Below are 25738 nucleotides of genomic sequence, written 5' to 3'. Positions count from 1 at the left end.
GTCATGGAAAAGGTTTTAATGAAGTCCGTATCATGTGAGAAGTTAAGTTAGGATGTTTCCATAAAGTTTGCAGTCAGTAGTTTGGAGTAAAATTGAAATGTATACTGCTTTTAATGTCAAAGCTTTCAATGTACTGAGAAATCAACTTTTTTATCTTGATGTGCAGAGCAATCATGCAGGTTTCAAACAACTGAGAATCATGAAGTAAGTTATGTAGATATGTTTACATAAGGTTTGCAGTCAGTACTTCTGAGTAAAATTGAAATGTCTTCACATGGAATGTCAAAGCATTGTATGCACTGACAACAACTTTTTTATCTTGTTGAGCAGAATCATGGAAAAGGTTTGAATGAACTCAGTATCATGTGGGAAGTTAAGTTAGGATGTTTCCATAAAGTTTGCAGTCAGTCGATTGGAGTAAAGTTGAAATGTATACTGTTTTTAATGTCAAAGCATGCAACGCACTGAGAAATCCTCCTTTTTATCTTGCTGTGCACATCAAATATGCAGGTTTCAAACAACTCAGGATCATGTGGGAAGTTATGTGGATATGTTTCCATAAGGTTTGCAGTCAGTACTTGTGAGTAAAATGAAATGAATACACTTTCAATGTAAATGTATTCTATGCACTGAGATAACAACTTTTTTGTCCTGTTGAGCAGAGTCATGGAAAAGGTTTCAATGATGTCAGTATCATGTGGGAAGTTACGTTGGGATGTTTCCATAAAGTTTGCAGTCAGTAGTTTGGAGTAAAATTGATATGTATACTGCTTTTCATGTCAAAGCTTTCAATGCACTGAGCAATGAACCTTTTTATCTTGATGTGCAGAACAATCATGCAGGTTTCAAACAACTTAGAATCATGAAGGACGTTATGTGGATATGTTTCCATAAGGTTTGCAGTCAGGACTTCTGTGTAAAATTGAAATGTATTCACATGGAATGTCAAAGCATTGTATGCACTGAGATAACAATTTTTTTGTCTTGTTGAGCACAGTCATGGAAAAGGTTTCAATGAACTCAGTATCATGTCGGAAGTTAAGTTTGGATGTTTCCATAAAGTTTGCAGTCAATAGTTTGGATAAAATTAAAATGTATACTGCTTTTAATTCAAAGCTTTCAATGCACTGAGAAATCAACTTTTTTATCTTGAAGGGCAGAGCAATGATGCAAGTTTCATACAACTCAGAATCGTGAAGGAAGTTATGTGGATATGTTTCCATAAGGTTTGCAGTCAGTACTTGAGAGTAAAATGGAAATGAATACACTTTCAATGTAAATGCTTTGTATGCTCTGTGATCTTAACTTTTTTGTCTTGTTGAGCAGAGTCATGGAAAAGGTTTCAATGAAGTCAGTATCATGTGGGAAGTTAAGTTAGGATGTTTCCTTAAAGTTTGAAGTCAGTAGTTTGGAGTAAAATTGAAATGTATACTGCATTTAATGTCAAAGCTTTCAATGCGCTGAGAAATCAACTTTTTTATCTTGATGTGCAGAGCAATCATGCAGGTTTCAAACAACTGAGAATCGTGAAGTAAGTTATGTAGATTTGTTTCCATAAGGTTTGCAGTCAGTACTTCTGAGTAAAATTGAAATGTATTGACATGGAATGTCAAAGCATTGTATGCACTGACAACAACTTTTTTACCTTGTTGAGCAGAATCATGGAAAAGATTTGAATGAACTCAGTATCATGTGGGAAGTCAAGTTAGGATGCTTGCATAAAGTTTGAAGTCAGTAGTTTGGAGTAAAATTGAAATGTATACTGCTTTTAATGTCAAAGCATTCAACGCACTGAGAAATCCTCTTTTTTATCTTGCTGTGTACATCAATGATGCAGGTTTCAAACAAAACGGAATCATGTGGGAAGTTATGTGGATATGTTTCCATCAGGTTTGCAGTCAGTACTTGTGAGTAAAATGGAAATGAATACACTTTCAATGTAAATGCATTGTATGCTCTGAGATAACAACTTTTTTGTCTTATTGAGCAGAGTCATGGAAAAGGTTTCAATGAAGTCAGTATCATGTGGGAAGTTAAGTTAGGATGTTTCCATAAAGTTTGAAGTCAGTAGTTTGGAATAAAATTGAAATATATACTGCTTTTAATGTCAAAGCTTTCAATGCACTGAGAAATCCACTTTTTTATCTTGACGTGCAGAGCAATCATGCAGCTTTCAAACTACTGAGAATGATGAAGGAAGTTATATGGATATGTTTCCATAAGGTTTGCAGTCAGTACTTCTGAGTAAAATTGAAATGTATTCACATGGAATGTCAAAGCATTGTATCCACTGACAACAACTTTTTTATCTTGTTGATCAGAATCATGGAAAAGGTTTGAATGAACTCAGTATCATGTGGGAAGTTAAGTTAGGATGTTTGCATAAAGTTTGCAGTCAGTCGATTGGAGTAAAGTTGAAATGTATACTGTTTTTAATGTCAAAGCATGCAACGCACTGAGAAATCCACTTTTTTTATCTTGCTGTGCACATCAAAGATGCAGGTTTCAAACAACTCAGAATCATGTGGGAAGTTATGTGGATATGTTTCCATAAGGTTTGCAGTCAGTACTTGTGAGTAAAATGGAAATGAATACACTTTCAATGTGAATGCATTCCATGCACTTAGTTATCAACATTTTTGTTTTGTTGAGCAGAGTCATGGAAAAGGTTTCAATGATGTCAGTATCATGTGGTAAGTTACGTTGGGATGTTTCCATAAAGTTTGCAGTCAGTAGTTTGGAGTAAAATTGATATGTATACTGCTTTTCATGTCAAAGCTTTCAATGCACTGAGCAATGAACCTTTTTAGCTTGATGTGCAGAACAATCATGCAGGTTCCAAACAACTTAGAATTATGAAGGAAGTTGTGTGAATATGTTTCCATAAGGTTTCCAGTCAGTACTTCTGAGTAAAATTGAAATGTATTCACATGGAATGTCAAAGCATTGTATGCACTGAGAACAACTTTTTTATCTTGTTGAGCAGAATCATGGCAAAGGTTTGAATGAACTCAATATCATGTGGGAAGTTAAGTGAGGATATTTCCATAAAGTTTGCAGACAGTAGATTGGAGTAAAGTTGAAATGTATACTGCTTATAATGTCAAAGTATTCAACGCACTGAGAAATCCTCTTTTTTATCTTCCTCTGCACATCAAAGATGCAGGTTTCAAACAACTCAGAATCATGTGGGAAGTTATGTGGATATGTTTCCATAAGGTTTGCAGTCAGTACTTCTGAGTAAAATTGAAATGTCTTCATATGGAATGTTAAAGCATTGTATGCACTGACATAAGAACTTTTTTTATCTTGTTGAGCAGAGTCATGGAAAAGATTTCAATGATGTCAGTATCATGTGGGAAGTTAAGTTTGGATGTTTCCAGAAAGTTTGCAGTCAGTAGTTTGGAGTAAAATTAAAATGTTTACTGCTTTTAATGTCCAAGCTTTCAATGCACTGAGAAATCAACTTTTTCATCTTGATGGGCAGAGCAATGATGCAGGTTTCATACAGGTTAGAATCGTGAAGGAAGTTATGTGGATATGTTTCCATAAGGTTTGCAGTCAGTACTTCTGAGTAAAATTGAAATGTATTGACATGGAATGTCAAAGTATTGTATGCACTGACAACAATTTTTTTATCTTGTTGAGCAGAATCATGGAAAAGGTTTGAATGAACTCAGTATCATATGGGAAGTTAAGTTAGGATGTTTCCATAAAGTTTGCAGTCAATAGGTTGGAGTAAAATTGAAATTTATACTGCTTTTAATGACAAAGCATTCGACGCAGTGAGAAATCAACTTTTTTATCTTGATGTGCACAGCAATGATGCAGGTTTCAGACAACTCAGAATCATGTGGGACGTTATGTGTATATGTTTCCGTAAGGTTTGCAGTCAGTACTTGTGAGTAAAATGGAAATGAATACACATTCAATGTTAATGAATTCCATGCACTGAGATAATAACTTTTTTGTCTTGTTGAGCAGAGTCATGGAAAAGGTTTCAATGATGTCAGTATCATGTGGGAAGTTACGATGGGATGTTTCCATAAAGTTTGCAGTCAGTAGTTTGGAGTAAAATTGATATGTATACTGCTTTTCATGTCAAAGCTTTCAATGCACTGAGCAATGAACCTTTTTATCTTGATGTGCAGAACAATCATGCAGGTTTCAAACAACTTAGAATCATGAAGGACGTTATGTGCATATGTTTCCATAAGGTTTGCAGTCAGGACTTCTGAGTAAAATTGAAATGTATTCACATGGAATGTCAAAGCATTGTATGCACTGAGATAACAATTTTTTTGTCTTGTTGAGCACAGTCATGGAAAAGGTTTCAATGAACTCACTATCATGTCGGAATTTAAGTTTGGATGTTTCCATAAAGTTTGCCGTCAGTAGTTTGGAGTAAAATTAAAATGTCTCCTGCTTTTAATGTCAAAGCTTTCAATGCACTGAGAAATCAACTTTTTTATCTTGATGGGCAGAGCAATGATGCAGGTTTCATACAACTCAAAATCATGAAGGAAGTTATGTGGATATGTTTCCATAAGGTTTGCAGTCAGTACTTGTGAGTAAAATGGAAATGAATACACTTTCAATGTAAATGCATTGTATGCTCTGAGATAACAACTTATGTATCTTGTTGAGCAGAGTCATGAAAATGGTTTCAGTCAACTCATTATCATGTGGAAAGTTAAGTTAGGATGTTTCCATAAAGTTTGCAGTGAGTAGATTGGAGTAAAGTTGAAATATATTCTGCTTTTAATGTCAAAGCATTCAACGCACTGAGAAGTCCACTTTTTTATCTTGATGTGCAGAGCAATGATGCTGGTTTCATACAACTTAGAATCATGAAGGACGTTATGTGGATATGTTTCCATAAGGTTTGCAGTCAGTACTTCTGAGTAAAATTGAAATGTATTGACATGGAATGTCAAAGCATTGTATGCACTGACAACAATTTTTTTATCTTGTTGAGCAGAATCATGGAAAAAGTTTGAATGAACTCAGTAGCATATGGGAAGTTAAGTTAGGATGTTTCCATAAAGTTTGCAGTCAGTAGGTTGGAGTAAAATTGAAATGTATACTGCTTTTAATGACAAAGCATTCGACGCAGTGAGAAATCAACTTTTTTATCTTGATGTGCACAGCAATGATGCAGGTTTCAAACAACTCAGAATCATGTGGGACGTTATGTGGATATGTTTCCGTAAGGTTTGCAGTCAGTACTTGTGAATAAAATGGAAATGAATACACTTTCAATGTAAATGCATTGTATGCTCTGAGATAACAACTTATGTATCTTGTTGAGCAGAGTCATGACAAACGTTTCAATCTACTCATTATCATGTGGAAAGTTCAGTTAGGATGTTTCCATAACGCTTGCAGTCAGTAGATTGGAGCAAATTTGAAATGTACACTGAATTGAAATGAGAAAGCTTTTAATGCACTGAGAAATCAACTTTTTTATCTTGATGTGCAGCGCAAAGATGCAGGTTTCAAACAACTGAGAATCATGTGGGAAGTTATGTGGGTACGTTTCCATAAGGTTTGCAGTCAGTACTTGTGAGTAAAATGGATATGAATACACCTTCAATGTAAATGCATTGTATGCTCTGAGATAACAACTTTTTTATCTTCTTGAGCAGAATCATGAAAAGGTTTCAATCTACTCATTATCATGTGGAAAGTTCAATTAGGATGTTTCCATAACGCTTGCAGTCAGTAGATTGGAGCAAAATTGAAATGTACACTGAATTGAAATGAGAAAGCTTTTAATGCACTGAGAAATCAACTTTTTTATCTTGATGTGCAGAGCAAAGATGCAGGTTTCAGGCAACTGAGAATCATGTGGGAAGTTATGTGGGTATGTTTCCATAAGGTTTGCAGTCAGTACTTCTGAATAAATTCAAATGTATTCACGTAGAATGTCAAAGCAGTGTAAGCACTGAGACAACAACTTTTTTATCTTATTGAGCAGAGTCATGGAAAAGGTTTCAATGAACTCAGTATCATGTGGGAAGTTCAATTAAGATGTTTCCATAACGTTTGCAGTCAGTACTTTTGAGTACAATTGAAATGCACATTCTTTTAATGTTAAAGCATTGTATGCACTGCGAAATAACTTTTCTATCTTGATGTACAGAGGCATGATGCAGCTTTCAAACAACTCAGAATCAACTGAGAAGTTATGTTGAGATGCTTCTATAAGGTTTGCATTCAGTAGGTTGGAGTAAAATTGAAATGCACTGAGAAAACAACTTTTTTATCTTGTTGAGCAGTGGCATGAAACAGGTTTCAGTCAACTCAGAATCACGTGGGAAGTTAAGTTAGGATGTTTCCATGAGGTTAGCAGTCAGTAGTTTAGAGTAAAATTGAAATATATGCTGCTTTTAATGTCAAAGTATTCAATGCACTGAGAAAGCAACTTTTTTATCTTGATGTGCAGAGCCAGGATACAGGATTCAAACAACTTAGAATCCTGTGGGAAGTTATGTTGAGATGTTTCCATAAGGTATGCAGTCAGCACTTTTGAGTAAAATTGAAATGTATACACTTTTAAAGTCAAATCATTGTATGAACTGAGAAAACAACTTTTGTATCTTAAAGAGCATAGGCATAGAGCAGGTTGCAAACAATTCACAATCATTTGGGAAGTTAAGTTAAGAGGTTTCCATCAAGTTTGCAGTCAGTACTTTTGAGTAAATTTGAAATGTTTACTTCTTTTAATGTCAAAGCATTGTATGCACTGAGCAACAACTTCTTTTTCTTGATCAGCAGAGTGATGGAACAGCTTTCAATCCAATCAGAATCATGTGGGAAGTTAAGTAAGGATGTTTCAGAATGGCAGGCGGTGACTAGTGGGGTACCGCAAGGCTCAGTGCTGGGACCCCAGTTGTTTACAATATATATTAATGACTTGGATGAGGGAATTAAATGCAGCATCTCCAAGTTTGCGGATGACACGAAGCTGGGTGGCAGTGTTAGCTGTGAGGAGGATGCTAAGAGGATGCAGGGTGACTTGGATAGGTTGGGTGAGTGGGCAAATTCATGGCAGATGCAATTTAATGTGGATAAATGTGAAGTTATCCACTTTGGTGGCAAAAATAGGAAAACAGATTATTATCTGAATGGTGGCCGATTAGGAAAAGGGGAGGTGCAACAAGACCTGGGTGTCATTATACACCAGTCATTGAAAGTGGGCATGCAGGTACAGCAGGCGGTGAAAAAGGCGAATGGTATGCTGGCATTTATAGCGAGAGGATTCGAGTACAGGAGCAGGGAAGTACTACTGCAGTTGTACAAGGCCTTGGTGAGACCACACCTGGAGTGTTCAGTGCAGTTTTGGTCCCCTAATCTGAGGAAAGACATCCTTGCCATAGAGGGAGTACAAAGAAGGTTCACCAGTTTGATTCCTGGGCTGGCAGGACTTTCATATGAAGAAAGACTGGATGAACTGGGCTTGTACTCGTTGGAATTTAGAAGATTGAGGGGGGATCTGATTGAAACGTATAAAATCCTAAAGGGATTGGACAGGCTAAACGCAGGAAGATTGTTCCCGATGTTGGGGAAGTCCAGAACGAGGGGCCACAGTTTGAGGATAGAGGGGAAGCCTTTTAGGACAGAGATTAGGAAAAACTTCTTCACACAGAGAGTGGTGAATCTGTGGAATTCTTTGCCACAGGAAACAGTTGAGGCCAGTTCATTGGCTATATTTAAGAGGGAGTTAGATATGGCCCTTATGGCTACGGGGGTCAGGGGGTATGGAGGGAAGGCTGGGGCGGGGTTCTGAGTTGGATGATCAGCCATGATCATAATAAATGGCGGTGCAGGCTCGAAGGGCCGAATGGCCTACTCCTGCACCTATTTTCTATGTATGTTTCTATGTATGTTTCCATGAGGTTAGTAGTCAGTAGATTTGAGAAATCTTGAAATGTATGATGCTTTTAATGTGAAAGCATTGTATGCACTGAGAAATCAACTTTTTTATCTTGATGTGCAAAGGCATGATACAGGTTTCAAACAACTCAGAATCCTGTGGGAAGGTATGTTGAGATGTTTCCATAAGGGTTGCAGTCAGTACTTCTGAGTAAAATTGAAATGTATACTTCTTTTTATATGAAATCATTGTATGAACTGAGAAAACAACTTTTGTATCTTAAAGAGCATAGGCATAGAGCAGGTTGCAAACAATTCACAATCATTTGGGAAGTTAAGTTAAGAGGTTTCCATCAAGTTTGCAGTCAGTACTTTTGAGTAAATTTGAAATGTTTACTTCTTTTAATGTCAAAGCATTGTATGCTCTGTGAAACCAACTTTTGTATCTTAAAAAGCACAGGCATAAACCAGATTGCAAAGAACTCAGAATCATCTGGGATGGTAGGTTAAGAGGTATCCGTCAGGTTTGCAGTCAGTACTTTTTAGAGTAAAATTGAAATGGATACTTCTTTTAATATCAATGCATTGACAGCACTGTGAAACCAACTTTTGTATCTTACAGAGAACAGTCATAAAACTGGTTGCAAACAACTCAGAACGGGGCAGAGAGTGGGAGAGAACGAGATTGAGGCAGGGAGGGAATTGGGCAGAGTTGGGGAGAGAGCGAAGGAGCGAAAGAGAATGGGGCTGAGAGGGTGAGAGAGCTAGTCTGAGGCAGAGAGGGGGAAGGGCCGAGTGGGGAAGGGAAGGAGTGAGATTGAGTGAGAGAAGGGGAGGGAGCGAGAGAGAATAGGGCAGAGAGGGGGAGGGATTGAGATTGAGGGGGAGAAGTGGAGGGAACGAGAGAGAATAGGACAGAGACGGGAATGGAGCGAGAGAGAACGGGGCAGAGAGGAGGTGGGAGCGAGATCGACGCAGAGAGGGATTGGGAGCAAGATCGAGGAAGAGAGGGGGAGGGAGTGAGATTAGGGAAGGGAGAGGGAGGGAGTGAGATTGAGGCAATGAGGGGGAGGGAGCAACAGAGAATGGAGCAGATTGAGGCAATGAGGGGGAGGGAGCAAGATTGAGTTACAGAATGGGATGGAGCAAGGCAGCGAGAGAGAACGAGGCAGGGAGTGGAAGGGAGCAAGAGAGAATGAGGTAAGTTTGGAGGGAGCACGAGAGATTGGGACAGAGTGGAGGAGGGAATTAGTGAGATTGAGTGAGAGAAGGGGAGGGAGCGAGAGAGAAAAGGGCAAGGGGGAGGGAGCAAGAGGGAAAAGGGCAAGAGGGGAGGGAGCGAGAGAGAATAGGACAGAATGGGTGAGGGAATTAGTGAGATTGAGTGAGAGAAGGGGAGGGAATGAGAGAGAATTGGGTAGAGACAGGAACAGAGCGAGATTGTGTCAGAGAAGTGGAGGGAGCGAGAGAGAATGGAGCAAGAGGGGAGGGAGCAAGAGAGAGAATGGGTCAAGAGGGGAGAGAATGAGATTGAGGCAGAGAGGGGGAGGAAGCGAGAGGGAATGGGGCAGAGACGGGGACGGAGCGAGAGAGAGAATGGGGCAGTGAGGGGTGGGAGAGAGATTGAGCCAGAGAAGTGGAGGGAGCGATAGAGAATGGAGCAAGAGGTGAGGGAGCGAGAGATAATGGGGCGAGGAGAAGGAGTGAGCGACAATGGGGCAAGAGGGGAGGGAGCGAGAGAGAATGGGGCACGAGGTGAGGGAGTGAGAGAGAATGGGGCACGAGGTGAGGGAGCAAGAGAGAATGGTATAGAGTGGGGAAGGGAGGGAGTGAGATTGAGTGACAGAAGGGGAGGGAGCGAGAGAGAATGGGGCAGAGACAGGGCCTGAGCAAGAGAGAACAGGGCAGAGAGGAGGTGGGAGCGAGATTGAGGCATGGAGGGGGAGGGAGCAACAGAGAATGGAGCAGACAGCGGGAGGGAGCGAGATTGAGTTAGAGAGTGGGATGGAGTGAGGCAGCGAGAGAGAATGGGGCAGAGAGCGTGAGGGAGCGAGAGAGAATGGGGTAAGTTCAGAGGGAGTGCAAGAGAATAGGGCAAGATGGGAGGGAGCGAGAGAAAATGGGACAGAGTAGGGTAGGAGCGAGAGCGAATGGGACAGAATGGAGGGAGCAAGAGGTATTGCGGCAGAGAGGGAATGGGCTGTTGAATTAAAACGTGTGGCCACTGGGAGATCCTGCTTTCTCTGGCGGACAGAGCGTAGGTGTTCAGTAAAACGATCTCCCAGTCTGCGTCAGGTCTCGCCAATATATAGAAGGCCACATCGGGAACGAGAGAGAACGCTCTCACATCCCATCCCACATCCCATCCCATTCCATTCCATCACATCCCATTCCCATTCTGATATGTCCATCCACGGTCCACATCCCATTCCCATTCTGATATGTCTATCCACGGCCACATTCTTACTCTCTCTCTCCTTTTTCTCCCTCTGTCCCTCTGACTATACCCCTTGCCTATCCTCCGGGTTTCCCCCCCTCCCACTTTTCCTTCTCTAAGGGCCTCCTGTCCCATGATCCTCTCGTATCCTTTTTGCCAATCACCTGTCCAGCCCTTGGCTCCATCCCTCCCTCTCCTGTCTTTTCCTATCATTTTGGACCTCCCCCTCCTACTTTCAAATCTCTTAACAGCTCTTCCTTCAGTTAGTCCTGACGAAGGGTCTCGGCCCAAAACGTCGACTGTACCTCTTCCTAGAGATGCTGCCTGGCCTGCTGTGTTCACCAGCAACTTTGATGTGTGTTGCTTGAATTTCCAGCATCTGCAGAATTCCTTGTCTTTGGAGCAGAGAGGGCAGGGCGTGAGAGACAACAGGGCAGAGAGGGGCTGGGCGCGAGAGACAACGGGGCAGAGAGGGGCTGGGCGTGAGGGACAACGGGGCAGAGAGGGGCTGGGCGTGAGGGACAACGGGGCAGAGAGGGGCTGGGCGTGAGAGACAACGGGGCAGAGAGGCACAGGGCACAAGAGAAAACTGGGCAGAGAGGGGCAGGGCGCAAGAGAGAACGGGGCAGGGAGGGGCAGGGCGCGAGAGAGAACGGGGCAGAGAGGGGCAGGGTGTGAGAGAACGGGGCAGAGAGGGGGAGGAGGCGAGTGAGAACAGGGCGCAGAGTGGAAGGGCACGAGAGAGAATGGGGCAGCGAGGGGCAGGGCGCGAGAGAGAATGGGGCAGAGAGGGGGAGGAAGGAAGAGAGAACGGGGCAGAAAGGGGAGAGAGCGAGACGGAACGGGGCAGAGAGCGGGAGGGCGCAAGAGAGGACGGGGCACAGAGCTGGAGGGAGCAAGAGAGAACGGGAAAGAGAGGTCCAGGGCACGAGAGGGAACGGGGCACAGAGCGGGAGGGCACAGCAGAGAATGGAGCAACTGGGGACGGAGCGAGAGAGAATGGGCAGAGAGGGGAGGGCGCGAGAGAGAACGGGGCACAGAGAGGCAGGGCGCGAGGGTGGATGGGGTAGAGAGTGGAAGGGAGCGAAAGCGAACGGGGCGGAGGGGGGAGGGAGCGAGAGAAGACAGGGCAGAGAGGCGGAGGGAGCAGGAGAGGACGGTGCAGAGAAGAGGAAGGAGTAGGAGAGGAAGCGACAGAGAGAGGGAGGGAGCAAGGGAGAATGGGGCAGAAAGGGGAGGGAGAGAGAGGGAACGGGGCAAAGAGAGACAGGGCGCGAAGGTGGACGGGGTAGAGAGTGGAAAGGAGTGAAAGCAAATGGGGCAGAGAGGGAGAGGGAGCGAGAGAGGATGGGGCAGAGGGGGCAGGGCGCCAGAGCAAATGGGGCAGAGAGGGGTAGGGTGCGAGAGAGGATGGGGCAGAGGGGGGAGAGAGCGAGGGAGGTCGGGGCAGAGTGGGGGAGGGACGGAGAGAGGACGGGACAGAGAGGGATAGGGCGCGAGAGAGGACGGGGCAGAGAGGGGGAGGGCGCGAGAGAGGACGGGGCAGAGAGGGGAGGGAGCAGGAGAGGTTGGGGCAGATAGGGGGAGGGAGTGGGAGAGGACGGGGCAGAGAGATGGAGCGAGCGAGGGAGAATGGCGTAGAAAGGGGAGAGAGCGAGAGGAAACGGGGCAGAGAGCGGGAGGGCGCGAGAGAGACCGAGGTAGAGAGGGACATGCGCGAAAGAGAACGGGGCAGCGAGGGGCAGGGCACGAGAGGGAACAGGGCAGAGAGCGGGAGGCACCAGAGAGACCGGGGCAGAGAGGGGCAGGGCACGGGAGGGGACGGGGCAGAGAGCAGCAGGGTGCGAGAGAGAATGGGCAGAGACAGGCAGCGATCAAGATGGTGGCAGAGTGGGGGAGGGAGTGAGAGAGAACGGTGCAGAGAGGTGCAAGGCGTGAGAAAGCACGGGTCACAGAGGGGCAGGGCACGAGACAGGACAGGGCAGAGAGGGGGAGTGCGCGAGAGAGAACGGGGCAGTGAGGGGGAGAGCGCGAAAGAGAACGGAGCAGAGAGAGGCAGGGTGCGAGAGAGAATGGGGCAGAGAGGGGGAGGGCGCAAGAGAGGACAGGCCAGAGAGGAGGAGGGAGCGGGAGAGGTTGTGGCAGAGAGGGGGAGGGAGCGGGAGAGGACGGGGTAGAGAGAGGGAGGGAGCGAGGGAGAAAGGTGCAGAAAGGGGAGGGAGCGAGAGGGAACAGAGCAGAGAGCAGGAGGGAGTGAGAGAGACCAGAGCAGAGAGGGGCATGGCGCGAGACAAAACGGGGCAGGGAGGGGCAGGGTGCAAGCGAGAACGGGGCAGAGAGGGGGCAGGCTCGAGAGAGGATGGCCAGAGAGGGGGAGGGCGGGAGAGAGGACAGGGCAGACAGGGGGAGGGTGCGAGAGAGGATGGGGCAGAGATGGGCATCGATGAACATGGAGGCAGAGAGGGGGAGTGCGCGAGAGAGAACGGGTCAATGAGGGGGAGAACAGCGAGAGACAACGGGGCAGAGAGGGGAAGCGAGCGAGGGCGGACAGGGTAGAGATGGGGAGGGAGCGACAGCGGACGGGACAGAGAGCGGGCAGGAGTGAGAGCGAACGGAGCAGAGAGGGGAAGGGAGCAAAAGAGTACAGGGCAGAAAGGGGGATGGTGTGAGAGAGAACGGGGCAGAGAGGGGCAGGGCGTGAATGAGAGCGGGGCAGAGAGGGGCTGGACGCAAGAGAGAACGGGGCATAGAGGGGGAGGGCGCGAGAGAGAACGGTGCAGAGAGGTGCAGGGCGCGAGAAAGCACGGGTCACAGAGGGCACGAGACAGGATGGGGCAGAGAGGGGGAGTGCGCGAGAGAGAACGGGGCAGTGAAGGGCAGAGCGCAAGAGAGAATTGGGCAGTGACGTGGAGAGCGCAAGAGAGAACTGGGCAGTGACGTGGAGAACGCAAGAGAGAACAGGGCAGTGAGGAGGAGAGGGCGAAAGAGAACAGGGCAGAGAGAGGCAGGGTGCAAGGGAGAATGGGCAGAGACGGGCAGCTATCAAGATGGTGGCAGAATGGGGGAGGGAGCGAGAGAACGGGGCGGAGTGGGGGATGGAGCGAGAGAGAACTGGGCAGAGAGGGGAAGGGAGCGAGAGAGAATGGCGCAGAAAGCGGAGGGAGCGAGAGGGAATGGGGCAGAGAGACATGGCATGTGGGAGAACAGAGCAGAGAGGGGCAGGACGCAAGAGAGAACGGGGCAGAGAGTGGCATGGTGCGAGAGAGAATGGGGCAGAGGCGGGCAGGGCGCGAGAGAGAACGGGGCAGAGGCGGGCAGGGCGCAAGAGAGAAGGGGGCAGCGAGGGAGAGGAAGGAAGAGAGAGGTTGGGAGCGAGAGAGAATGGGGCAGAGAGGGACAGGGCGCGAGAGAGAACGGGGCAGAGACGGGCAGGGCGCGAGAGAGAACGGGGCAGCGTGGGAGAGGAAGGAAGAGAGGGGCAGGGCGCAAGAGAGAATGGGGCAGAGAGGGACAGGGCGCGAGAGGGAACGGGGCAGAGAGGGGCAGGGCGCGAGAGAGAACGGGGCAGAGACAGCGAGGGCAAGAGAGCGGAAGGGACAGAGAATGGGAGGGAGCGAGAGAGGTCGGGGCAGAGAGAGGGAGGGCGCAAGAGAGGTTGGGGTAGAGAGGGGGAGGAGGCAAGAGAGAGAGAACGGGGCAGAGAGGGAGAGGAAGCAAGAGAAATCGGAGAAGAGAGGGGTAGGACGCGAGAGAGAACAGGGCAGAGAGGGGGAGGGCACGAGAGAGGTCGGGGCAGGGGGGGCGTGAGAGGGAACGGGACAGAGAGGAGCAGGGCGTGAGAGAGAACGGGGCAGAGATGGGGAGGGCATGAGAGAGAACAGGGCAGAAAGGGGCAGGGTGCCAGATAGAACGGGGCAGAGAGAGGAGTGGGCAGATGGGGGAGTGAGCGAGAGAGGTCAGGGCAGAGTTGGGGAGGGAGCGAGAGAGGACGGGGCAGACAGGGGCAGTGCGCGAGACAAAACGGGGTAGTGAGTGGCAGGGCACGAGAAGGAACAGGGAAGAGAAGGACACAGAGCAGGAGGGAGCAGCAGAGAATGGGCCAACTGGGGATGGAGCAAGAGAGAATAGGCAGAGAGGGGAGGGCACAAGAGATAACAGGGCAAAGAGGGTAAGGGAGTGGGAGAGGACAGGGCAGAGAGGGGGAGAGAGCGAGGGAGGTTGGGGCAGAAAGCGGAGGGAGCAAGAGGGCACGGGGCAGAGAGAGACATGGCGTGTGGGAGAACAGAGCAGAGAGGGGCAGGACGCGAGAGAGAAGGGGGCAGAGAGGGGCAGGGTGCGAGAGAGAACGGGGCAGAGAGAGGCAGGGCATGAGAGAGGTCGGGGCAGGGAGGGGCGTGAGAGGGAACAGGACAGAGAGGGGCAGGGCGCAAGAGAGAACGGGGCAGAGAGGGGCAGCGATCAAGATGGTGGCAGAGTGGGGGAGGGAGCGAGAGAGAACGGGGCAGAGAGGGGGAGGGCGTGAGAGAAAACAGGGCAGAAAGGGGCAGGGCGCCAGATAGAACTGGGCAGAGTGGGCTGGGGCGAGATACAGAATGGGGCAGAGAGGGGGAGGGCACGAGAGAGGAGTGGGCAGATAGCGGGAGTGAGCGAGGGAGGTCAGGGCAGAGTGGGGGAGGGAGCGAGAGAGGATGGGGCAGACAGGGGCAGGGCGCGAGACAAAACGGGGTAGAGAGTGGCAGGGCACGAGAGGGAACAGGGAAGAGAAGGGCAGGGTGCGAGGGAGAAAGGGGCAGAGAGAGCGAGGGCACGAGACTGGACGGGGCAGAGAGGGAGGGATCGAGAGAGGATGGGGTAGAGAGAGGGAGGGCAGGAGAGAAGACAGGGCAGACAGGGGGAGGGTGCGAGAGAGGACAGGGCAGAGATGGGCAGCGATGAACACGGAGGCAGAGAGGGGGAGGGAGTGACAGAGAACAGGGCAGAGAGGGGGAGGGCGCGAGAGAGGACGGGGCGGAGAGGGGCAGGGCGCAAGAACGAACTGGGCAGAGAGGGGCAGCGAGCAAGATGGAGGCAGAGTGGGGGAGAGAGCCTGAGAGGATGGGGCAGTGATGGGGAGAGCGCGAGAGAGAACGTGGCAGAGAGGGGGAGGGCGCGAGAGAGGACGGGGCTGAGAGCGGGAGAACACGAGAGAGAACGGGGTAGTGAAGGGGAGAGCGCAAGAGAGAACGAGGCACTAAGGGAGAGAGTGCGTGTGAGAATGGTGCAGAGAGGGGCAGGTAACGAGAGAGAACGGGGCAGTGAGAGGCAGGGTGCAAGAGTTTTTGAATCCACAAATTATTTTGTTTTCTGTCTTTTTTTTAATTGATCATCTTTCCTGTTGCGAACAAAACATGCTGCTCCAAAGAGAAAATAAGAACTGAGCTTTTTAAAAACTTGTCTAGTTCTTGCTGTGCTTTTTTGAAAACTCAAATGTTTCGCTGGTAAGTACTCATCCTGGATTCATTTTAAAAATGCCTCATCACCATTGTTATGTTTTCTTTTACTCTAAAACATAAAAACTAATCGGAAGAAAAAGTTATGAACCCAGGAGAATAGATCTTAGTATGTTCATTTTAGCAAGATGCACACATATCATGTGGTAGTGTCACGATGTGTGTAATTCATGTATTATTTCATATAATCCATAATTATATAAAATTATTTGAACAATCAAGAATGCTTAATCAAACAATATATTTACATTGTCACTGAAATATTAAGTATAATTGGCGTCAATTACTAACAACTGGAAATCCCCCAACTGGAAATGCCCCCCCCACTGCTTTCAGGTACTGCTTCTAGCATTCTGTGCCAGGATAATGTAGAACAATCCTTTCCTAGTTTTGTATGTCCTTTGCAGTTCATTCTTCATCGGACCTGGAATAATACAGCACAGTACAGGCCCTTCGGCCCACAATGTTGTGCCGACCCTTAAACCCTGCCTCCCATATAACCTCCCACCTTAAATTCCTTCATATACCTGTCTAGTAGTCTCTTAAATTTCACCAGTGTATCTGCCTCCACCACTCACTCAGGTAGTGCATTCCACGCACCAACCACACTCTGAGTGAAAAACCTTCCTCGTTGAATTTCCCACCCCTTACCTTAAAACCATGTCCTCTTGTATTGAGCAGTGGTGCCCTGGGGGAAGAGGCGCTGGCTGTCCACTCTATCTATTCCTCTTAATATCTTGTATCATGTCTCCTCTCATCCTCCTTCTCTCCAAAGAGTAAGGCCCTAGCTCCCTTAATCTCTGATCATAATGCATACTCTCTAAACCAGGCAGCATCCTGGTAAATCTCCTTTGCATTTCCAATGCTTCCACATCTTTCCTATGGTGAGGCAACCAGAACTGGACACAGTACTCCGAGTGTGGCCTAACCAGAGTTTTACAGAGCTGCATCATTACCTCATGACTCTTAAACTCTATCCCTCGACTTATGAAAGCTAACACCCTATAAGCTTTCTTAACTACCCTATCTACCTGTGAGGCAACTTTCAGGGATCTGTGGACATGTACCCCCAGATTCCTCTGCTCCTCTACACTACCAAGTATCCCGCCATTTACTTTGTACTCTGCCTTGGAGTTTGTCCTTCCAAAGTGTACCACCTGACACTTCTCCGGGTTGAACTCCATCCGCCACTTCTCAGCCTTTTCCAACAGCTTTCCCACCAGAGACGTAAGGCTCACTGGTCCATAATTACCTGGACTATCCCTACTACCTTTTTTGAACAAGGGGACTCCGGTACCATTCCCGTGGACAATGAGGACATAAAGATCCTAGCCAGAGGCTCAGCAATCTCTTCCCTCGCCTCGTAGAGCAGCCTGGGGAATATTCGGTCAGGCCCCAGGGACTTATCTGTCCTCATGTATTTTAAAAACTCCAACAATTCCTCTCCCTCAATATCAACATGCTCCAGAACATCAACCTCACTCATATTGTCCTCACCGTCATCAAGTTCCCTCTCATTAGTGAATACCGCAGAAAAGTATTCATTGAGGACCTCTCTCACTTCCACAGCCTCCAGGCACATCTTCCCACCTTTATCTGTGATTGGTCCTACCTTCACTCCTGTCATCCTTTTGTTCTTCACATAATTGAAGAGTGCTTTGGGGTTTTCCTTTACCCTACTCGCCAAGGCCTTCTCATGCCCCCTTCTTGCTCTCTTCAGCCCCTTCTTAAGCTCCTTTCTTGCTACCCTATATTCCTCAATAGACCCATCTGATCCTTGCTTCCTAAACCTCATGTATGCTGCCTTCTTCCACCTGACTAGATTTTCCATCTCACTTGTCACCCATGGTTCCTTCACCCTACCATTCTTTATCTTCCTCACCGGGACAAATTTATCCCTAACATCCTGCAAGAGATCCCTAAACATCGACCACATGTCCATGGTACATTTCCCTGCAAAAACATCATCCCACTTCCATGTCGTTTGTAAATTTGCATTCACATATCCAGTCCTTTTTTTCTAATAATGATGGACTGCACCGGGCTCTGCCAGATTTTCATTTGATATTGGTCTAGTGTCTTTTACAACGTGGATAGTGTAAGCGCCAAATCGCCATTTCCTTTTCGGCTTGTGCAAGCTGGGAATTGCAATCATTGACGTCATGGTGGATTTTGTCGGAAGGGGCCAGAATCCAAGAATGTGGTGGGTACTTTCCCGAAAAGTTCGAGCATAAACTAAACTAAGGCGTTTCAGATTAATGAAATGTCGCAGCGATGCTGGGCGGTTATTTATTTTATCTTCTTTCTATTGGCTCTTTTTGCTTCGGTGTAAAGTTCAATTTTTTTCCAAATTTCTCGCAGTTGTTCTGCCGTGATGATGAAAGGTAAGGTGAGAATGTTTTTCTTTTAAATTTGACACCGTCGATTTTCACCTTCCCTCCAAAAAAAATAACCCCGCCCACGCTACAGACATACGGCCTTAACTACAGAAGGTCAATGGCCTATTCCCAAATCGGGAGGATTGAGTTTCGGCCGGTTTCCGCCGACACGCGCTGCCTGAAAGAACACGGAACCGTTTAACGGGAAAAGAACCTGGGCGACGCCTCACAGCCTCGGCAACCACGCGCCGCCACGCGAGGCCGCACTCTTCCTCTCGCCCGTCGTCTTTCGGCACTGAATCGTGGCGAGGCCGTTCAGCAGCACGTCCAGATCAGGTAACCATTGGATTTATAGTTATAAAAATGCGAATAGTTGCTTATCCGTTCAACTGAGGTATAACATATTCATGCAAATTCAACAAACGAACTGGTAAATGTGCACCCATTTCAATCACTCATAATTCACAACCTTGTTGTTGTTTGCGTTTTTAATTCACAACCTTTACAACCCAGCCACTGAAAAGAATATATTCGTAAAAATCGATAAAATCAATTTGAAAAGAAACAGGATAAGCCCACTCGCATTGTGAGTGGATGAAATAACTGTATGCAGTGATCTAAGAGTGTATGTATCCTAATGAGTTTTGAATCTTTATTGACAATACTGTTTGTTGTACAGCGCAAACAGTCTGTTGCATGAAGATGAAAAGAAACAACTACTGCATAAATGCAAGATAAATTATGAATTGTAGAGTGGAGGATGATTCAAAATGATGTGCATAAAGTACATTTTGCCTCTGAAAATAAACAAGCATGATTGATGGTGATCTCCTTTCTGGCCCCATTAAAGTATTGATAGTATTTCCAGCCTTGGTTAACTGTATATTGTGAGTAGCAGTGGCATTATCCTTCTGAAAATTCACTTAGTAGACTCCTTGGGTAAATAAGAGTTAGAAAACAAAACACAAACTACAGACAACAGAAATCTGAAATAATAGTGTTAAAATTCTGGAAAACCCAGGTCAGCCATCTATCATGTCTTGCCACTTGATCTTTCTAGTGGTAGCAACATCATAACCTCACTTGGTATATTGTGAGTAGTTTTGGGCCCTATTCTAAGCTACTATGGAGAGGGTTCAAAGGAGGTTCACAAAGATAATTCATGAAGATAGCTTGTCATATGAGCAGCATTTGATGGCTTGGGTCTTCTACTCACTGGAATTCAGAAGAATTAGGAGTGACGTCATTGAAACCTGCACAGAGTATGTTTCCTATGGTAATCGAGTCTAAGACCAGAGGACTCAGCCTCAGAATAGAACAGACTTGAAGAGGAATTTATTTTGCCAGAATCTGTCGGATTTGTTGCCACAGGTGGCTGTGGAGGGCAAGTCTTTAGGTATCTTTAAGGCAGAGGTTGATAGATTCTTGATTTTTCAGGGTATACAGGGAGAAGGCAGTAGATTGGGACTGAGAGGGAAAATGGAAAAATCATGATGAAATGATGGAGCAGACTCGATGGGCCAAATGGGCTAATTCTGCTTCTATATTGCATGGTCTCATTGTCTTATTTCAAATATCTGATCACTGCAGTTTGTTCAAATTTTCTTCTAATACCTATCTTTCACGTTCAACTTTTTAAAAGCTTGCTACCAGGTCAGAGGTGGGATGCAAACAAAATGTTGATTCTATTTCAATCTAATGAGTTTTCAAACAAAAGCTTGCATGAATGTTTTAAAACAGTCTGATGGTATCTTATTCAGTGGAATTACGTTAGCTACCATGCAATCCATGAGAATCATTCTGGAATCTATAGTATTTTTCAACATGACAATTTGTGCTTTTTAATGTAGTTTCCCAGTCCTGTCTTGTACATTCGTTGCTTACTTAATTCCGATATCAATTTACTTTAAAGCTTTATATAAAATTCTATCATATTATGATAACTCCATGAGTAACCTTAGCTATGAAGGAAAATTGGATAAAGTTCAAAGTAAATATATGTCACAATATATAACACTGAGGTTCATTTTCCTGTGGGCATGCTCAATAAATCTATAGAGTAGTAACTATAACAGGAACTATGAAAGATTAACCAGAGCACAGAAACTGCAAATGTAAATATAAATAAATAGCAATAAATAGTGAGAACATGAGATAGTGAGATAAAGAGCCCTCAAAGTGAGATCATTGCTTGTAGGAACATTAAAATGATGTAGCAAATCAGTGTAATTATCCCCTTTTATTCAAGAGCCTGATGGTTGTTGGGTACTAACTTTATTTGATCCTGCTGGTGCGAGTCCTGAGGCTCTTGTACTTTAGACAAGACATAGGACCAGAATTAGGCCATTCAGCCCATTGCATCTGCTCTGCCATTCCATCCTGGCTGATCCCGGGTTCCACTCAATCCCATGCACCTCCCTTCTTGCCATATCCTTTGATGCCCTGACCGATCAGGAAACGGTCAACTTCTACCTTAAATGTACAAATGGACTTGGCCTCCACTGCAGTCTGTGGCAGAGTATTCGACAGATTTACTACTCTGGCTAAAAAATCCCTCCTTACCTGATGGGAGCAGTGAGAAGAGAGTATAATCTGGGTGGTGGGGATCTCTGGATGCTGGTTTCCTATGGCAGTATTTCATGTAGGTGTGCTCAGTGGTTGGAAGGGCTTTCCTTGATATACTGGGCTGGATTCACCACCTTTCATCGGATTTTCCATTTAAGGGCATTGGTGTTTCCATTCCAGGCCATGATACAGTCAGTCAATAGATTCTCCATACACATCTCTAGAAGCTTATCAAATTTCTAGATATCATGCTGAATCTCCACAGACTCCTAAGGATGTAAAGACGGATAACAGAAAAGAAAGAATGAATTAAAATGTATGAAATTACAAGAAGAAAGCAAGAACAAAAAAGGAAGGACCTAGCTAAGAGTCAAAAATAAGTAGTAGATTTTGACAGACGAATTGCAGAGAAATGCAGAACCCAAGCAGAGAGAGAGAATTGGTTGAAAGGAAGGTACATGAAGAAACTGAATGTTTCTGTAAGTGTATTTGAAAAGGCTTCACCTGCAAAGTTACGGATCGATTGCTCAAAAAAGGGATGAAGATAGATTGCCTTCTTTTGTTGAGCATGAACATGATGGGATAAATGACATCCAGAGTTTTATATTTTCAATAATTCTACCGTGGATGCACATCTATATTACCTTGACACTATACTTGCTGATAAAGTCTACTTCAGTGATTTCTGTCTTTGAAATTACTGTTCTTTATTGATATGGCAGTACACATATATCATCTGCATTAGTCAGAAAGAAGCCAGAAGCAAAGATGTTCTGCACATTACAATTTTGGGAAGTCACACCCTCCTCATCAATTAGGGTACAGTCTCAAGAAGCACTTCTCAGAAATTTTGGTATATAATTTTGTTATGCTTGGGTCTGATACCCCAGCCTTGTTATTTTGCTCGAATCCTGGTTCTCAATCACTTATAGAGATAGATTCTGGCATGGTTCCGGAGGACTGGAAGATTGCAAATGTCAATCCGCTATTTAAGAAGGGGGCAAGGAAGCAAAAAGGAAATTATAGACCTGTTAGCTTGACATCCGTGGTTGGGAAGTTGTTGGAGTCGATTGTCAAGGATGAGGTTACAGAGTACCTGGAGGCATATGACAAGATAGGCAGAACTCAGCATGGATTCCTTAAAGGAAAATCCTGCCTGACAAACCTATTACAATTTTTTGAGTAAATTACCAATAGGCTAGACAAGGGAGATGCTGTGGATGTTGTATATTTGGATTTTCAGAAGGCATTTGACAAGGTGCCACACATGAGGCTACTTAACAAGATAGGAGCCCATGGAATTACGGGAAAGTTACATACGTGGATAGAGCGTTGGCTGATTGGCAGGAAACAGAGAGTGGGAATAAAGGGATCCTATTCTGGTTGGCTGCCAGTTACCAGTGGTGTTCCGCAGGGATCGGTGTTGGGGCAGCTTCTTTTTACATTGTACATCAACGATTTAGATTATGGAATAGATGGCTTTGTGGCTAAGTTTGCTGACGATACGAAGATAGGTGGAGGGGCTGGTGGTGCTGAGGAAATGGAGAGTCTGCAGAGAGACTTGGATAGATTGGAAGAATGGGCAGAGAAGTGGCAAATGAAGTACGATGTTGGAAAGTGTATGGTTATGCACTTTGGCAGAAAAAATAAACGGGCAGACTATTATTTAAATGGGGAAAGAATTTAAAGTTCTGAGATGCAACGGGACTAGAGTCCCCGTACAGGATAGCCTTAAAGTTAACCTCCAGGTTGAGTCAGTAGTGAAGAAGGCGAATGCAATGTTGGCATTCATTTCTAGAGGAATAGAGTATAGGAGCAGGGATGTGGTGTTGAGGCTCTATAAGGCGCTGGTGAGACCTCACTTGGAGGACTGTGGGCAGTTTTGGTCTCCTTATTTAAGAAAGGATGTGCTGACGTTAGAGGGTACAGAGAAGATTCACTAGAATGATTCTGGGAATGAGAGGGTTAACATATGAGGAACGTTTGTCCGCTCTTGGACTGTATTCCTTGGAGTTTAGAAGAATGAGGGGAGACCTCATAGAAACATTTTGAATGTTAAAAGGCATGGACAGAGTGGATGTGGCAAAGTTGTTTCCCATGATGGGGGAGTCTAGTACGAGAGGGCATCACTTAAGGATTGAAGGGCGCCCTTTCAGAACAGAAATGCGAAGAAATTTTTTTAGTCAGAGGGTGGTGAATCTATGGAATTTGTTGCCACGGGCAGCAGTGGAGGCCAAGTCATTGGATGTATTTAAGGCAGAGATTGATAGGTATCTGAGTAGCCAGGGCATCAAAGGTTATGGTGAGAAGGCAAGGCGAGTGGGACTAAATAGGAGAAAATGGATCAGCTCATGATAAATGACAGAGCAGACTCGATGGGCCGAATAGCCTACTTCTGCTCCTTTGTCTTATGGTCTTCCCTATGCTATTTTATATTGTTTGATGTTCCTTCTTCCTCTACTAACTCTTTACTTCAAAGTAGAAGACAGAATCAAGATCAACAAATGAGAGGGATTAATATGCCATCCAGTTAAATTGATGATTTACATTATGCATCTAAATTTATACTATATATTTTAATTTGCTTTTTTTTTTTGCAACTTGACACTGGGCAACACTTTGCTGATGGTCAGTATTCCATCATTAACATAACTTAAGAAAGGTGCACTCATGGAGGTAGAACTTGCTATATTTTTCAAGTCCTAAGTCATCTTTGAAATAATTTTATGAAAGCAACCTATACTATTGCAAATATGCCATTTCTCAATGTAAAATATAGAGAAGGGCGAGAAATAGTTTATTACTGATGGGCATGTAGAATCATAGAAAATTTAAAACATTATCAGAAGCTTTACTAGGTACCAAACCAAAGGTACCTAATAAAGTACCCCATTCCAACCTCACTCCTTTGGAGCACTCTGCTCTCCACTTCCCCCGCACTAATCCTAACCTTATTATTAAACCCGCCGATAAGGGGGGTGCTGTTGTAGTCTGGCATACTGACCTGTACCTTGCCAAGGCACAGCGACAACTCGCGGATACCTCCTCTTATTTACCCCTCGATCGTGACCCCACTAAGGAGCTGGTGCCATTGTCTCCCACACCATCACCGACTTTATCCGCTCAGGGAATCTCCCATCCACTGCTACCAACCTTACAGTTCCCGCACCTCGCACTTCCCGTTTCTACCTCCTACCCAAGATCCACAAACCTGCCTGTCCTGGCCGACCTATTGTCTCAGCTTGCTCCTGCCCCACCGAACTCGTTTCTACATACCTCGACACGGTTTTATTCCCCCTTGTTCAATCCCTTCCTACCTATGTTCATGACACTTCTCACGCTCTTAAACTTTTCGATGATTTTAAGTTCCCTGGCCCCCACCGCTTTATTTTCACCATGGATGTCCAGTCCCTATATACTTCCATCCCCCATCAGGAAGGTCTCAAAACTCTACGCTTCTTTTTGGATTCCAGACCTAATCAGTTCCCCTCTACCACCACTCTGCTCCGTCTAGCGGAATTAGTCCTTACTCTTAATAATTTCTCCTTTGGTTCCTCCCACTTCCTCCAAACTAAAGGAGTAGCTATGGGCACCCGTATGGGTCCTATTTATGCCTGCCTTTTTGTTGGCTTTGTGGAACAATCTATGTTCCGTGCCTATTCTGGTATCTGCACCCACTTTTCCTTCGCTACATCGAGGACTGCATTGGTGCTGCTTCCTGCACGCAGGCAGAGCTCGTTGACTTTATTAACTTTGCCTCCAACTTTCACCCTGCCCTCAAGTTTACCTGCTCCATTTCCGACACCTCCCTCCCTTTTCTAGATCTTTCTGTCTCTTTCTCTGGAGACAGCTTATCCACTGATGTCTACTATAAGCCTACTGACTCTCACAGCTATCTGGACTATTCCTCTTCTCACCCTGTCTCTTGCAAAAACGCCATCCCCTTCTCGCAATTCCTCCGTCTCTGCCGCATCTGCTCTCAGGATGAGGCTTTTCATTCTAGGACGAGGGAGATGTCTTCCTTTTTTAAAAGAAAGGGGCTTCCCTTCCTCCACTATCAACTCTGCTCTTAAACGCATCTCCCCCATTTCACATACATCTGCTCTCACTCCATCCTCCTGCTACCCCACCAGGAATAGGGTTCCCCTGGTCCTCACCTACCACCCCACCAGCCTCCGGGTCCAACATATTATTCTCCGTAACTTCCGCCACCTCCAACGGGATCCCACCACTAAGCACATCTTTCCCTCCCCACCTCTCTCTGCATTCCGCAGGGATCGCTCCCTACGCAACTCCCTTGTCCATTCGTCCCCCCCCATCCCTCCCCACTGATCTCCCTCCTGGCACTTATCCGTGTAAGCAGAACAAGTGCTACACATGCCCTTACACTTCCTCCCTTACCACCATTCAGGGCCCCAAACAGTCCTTCCAGGTGAGGCAACAATTCACCTGTGAGTCAGCTGGGGTGATATACTGCGTCCGGTGCTCCCGATGTGGCCTTTTATATATTGGCGAGACCCGACGCAGACTGGGAGACCGCTTTGCTGAACACCTACGCTCTGTCCGCCAGAGAAAGCAGGATCTCCCAGTGGCCACACATTTTAATTCCACATCCAATTCCCATTCTGACTTGTCTATCCACGGCCTCCTCTACTGTAAAGATGAAGCCACACTCAAGTTGGAGGAACAACACCTTATATTCCGTCTGGGTAGCCTCCAACCTGATGGCATGAACATCGACTTCTCTAACTTCCACTAGGCCCCACCTCCCCCTCGTACCCCATCTGTTACTTATTTTTATGCACACATTCTTTCTCTCACTCTCCTTTTTCTCCCTCTGTCCCTCTGAATATACCCCTTGCCCCATCCTCTGGGTCCCCCCCCCCCCTTGTCTTTCTTCCCGGACCTCCTGTCCCATGATCCTCTCGTATCCCTTTTGCCTATCACCTGTCCAGCTCTTGGCTCCATCCCTCCCCCTCCTGTCTTCTCCT

The 25738-nt window shown here is 46.0% G+C and overlaps 1 protein-coding gene across 2 annotated transcripts in view; it reads left to right on the top strand.

Annotated features, from left to right (window-relative positions):
* Positions 1-18207: 18207 nt before the first annotated feature.
* rbm46 (RNA binding motif protein 46) overlaps positions 18208-25738 on the top strand; it is a 127139-nt gene continuing 119608 nt past the window's right edge. For both annotated transcript variants that reach the window (XM_072251938.1, XM_072251937.1), the window contains exon 1: positions 18208-18518. The gene's annotated coding sequence lies outside the window, so the exon portion shown is untranslated. The remainder of the gene's footprint in view (positions 18519-25738) is intronic.

The sequence above is a fragment of the Mobula birostris genome, chromosome 3 (genome assembly GCF_030028105.1).
Source record: "Mobula birostris isolate sMobBir1 chromosome 3, sMobBir1.hap1, whole genome shotgun sequence".
Lineage (NCBI taxonomy): Eukaryota > Metazoa > Chordata > Chondrichthyes > Myliobatiformes > Myliobatidae > Mobula > Mobula birostris.
Note: the sequence above shows the minus strand (reverse complement) of the source record. Positions and strands in the feature narration are given on the sequence as shown.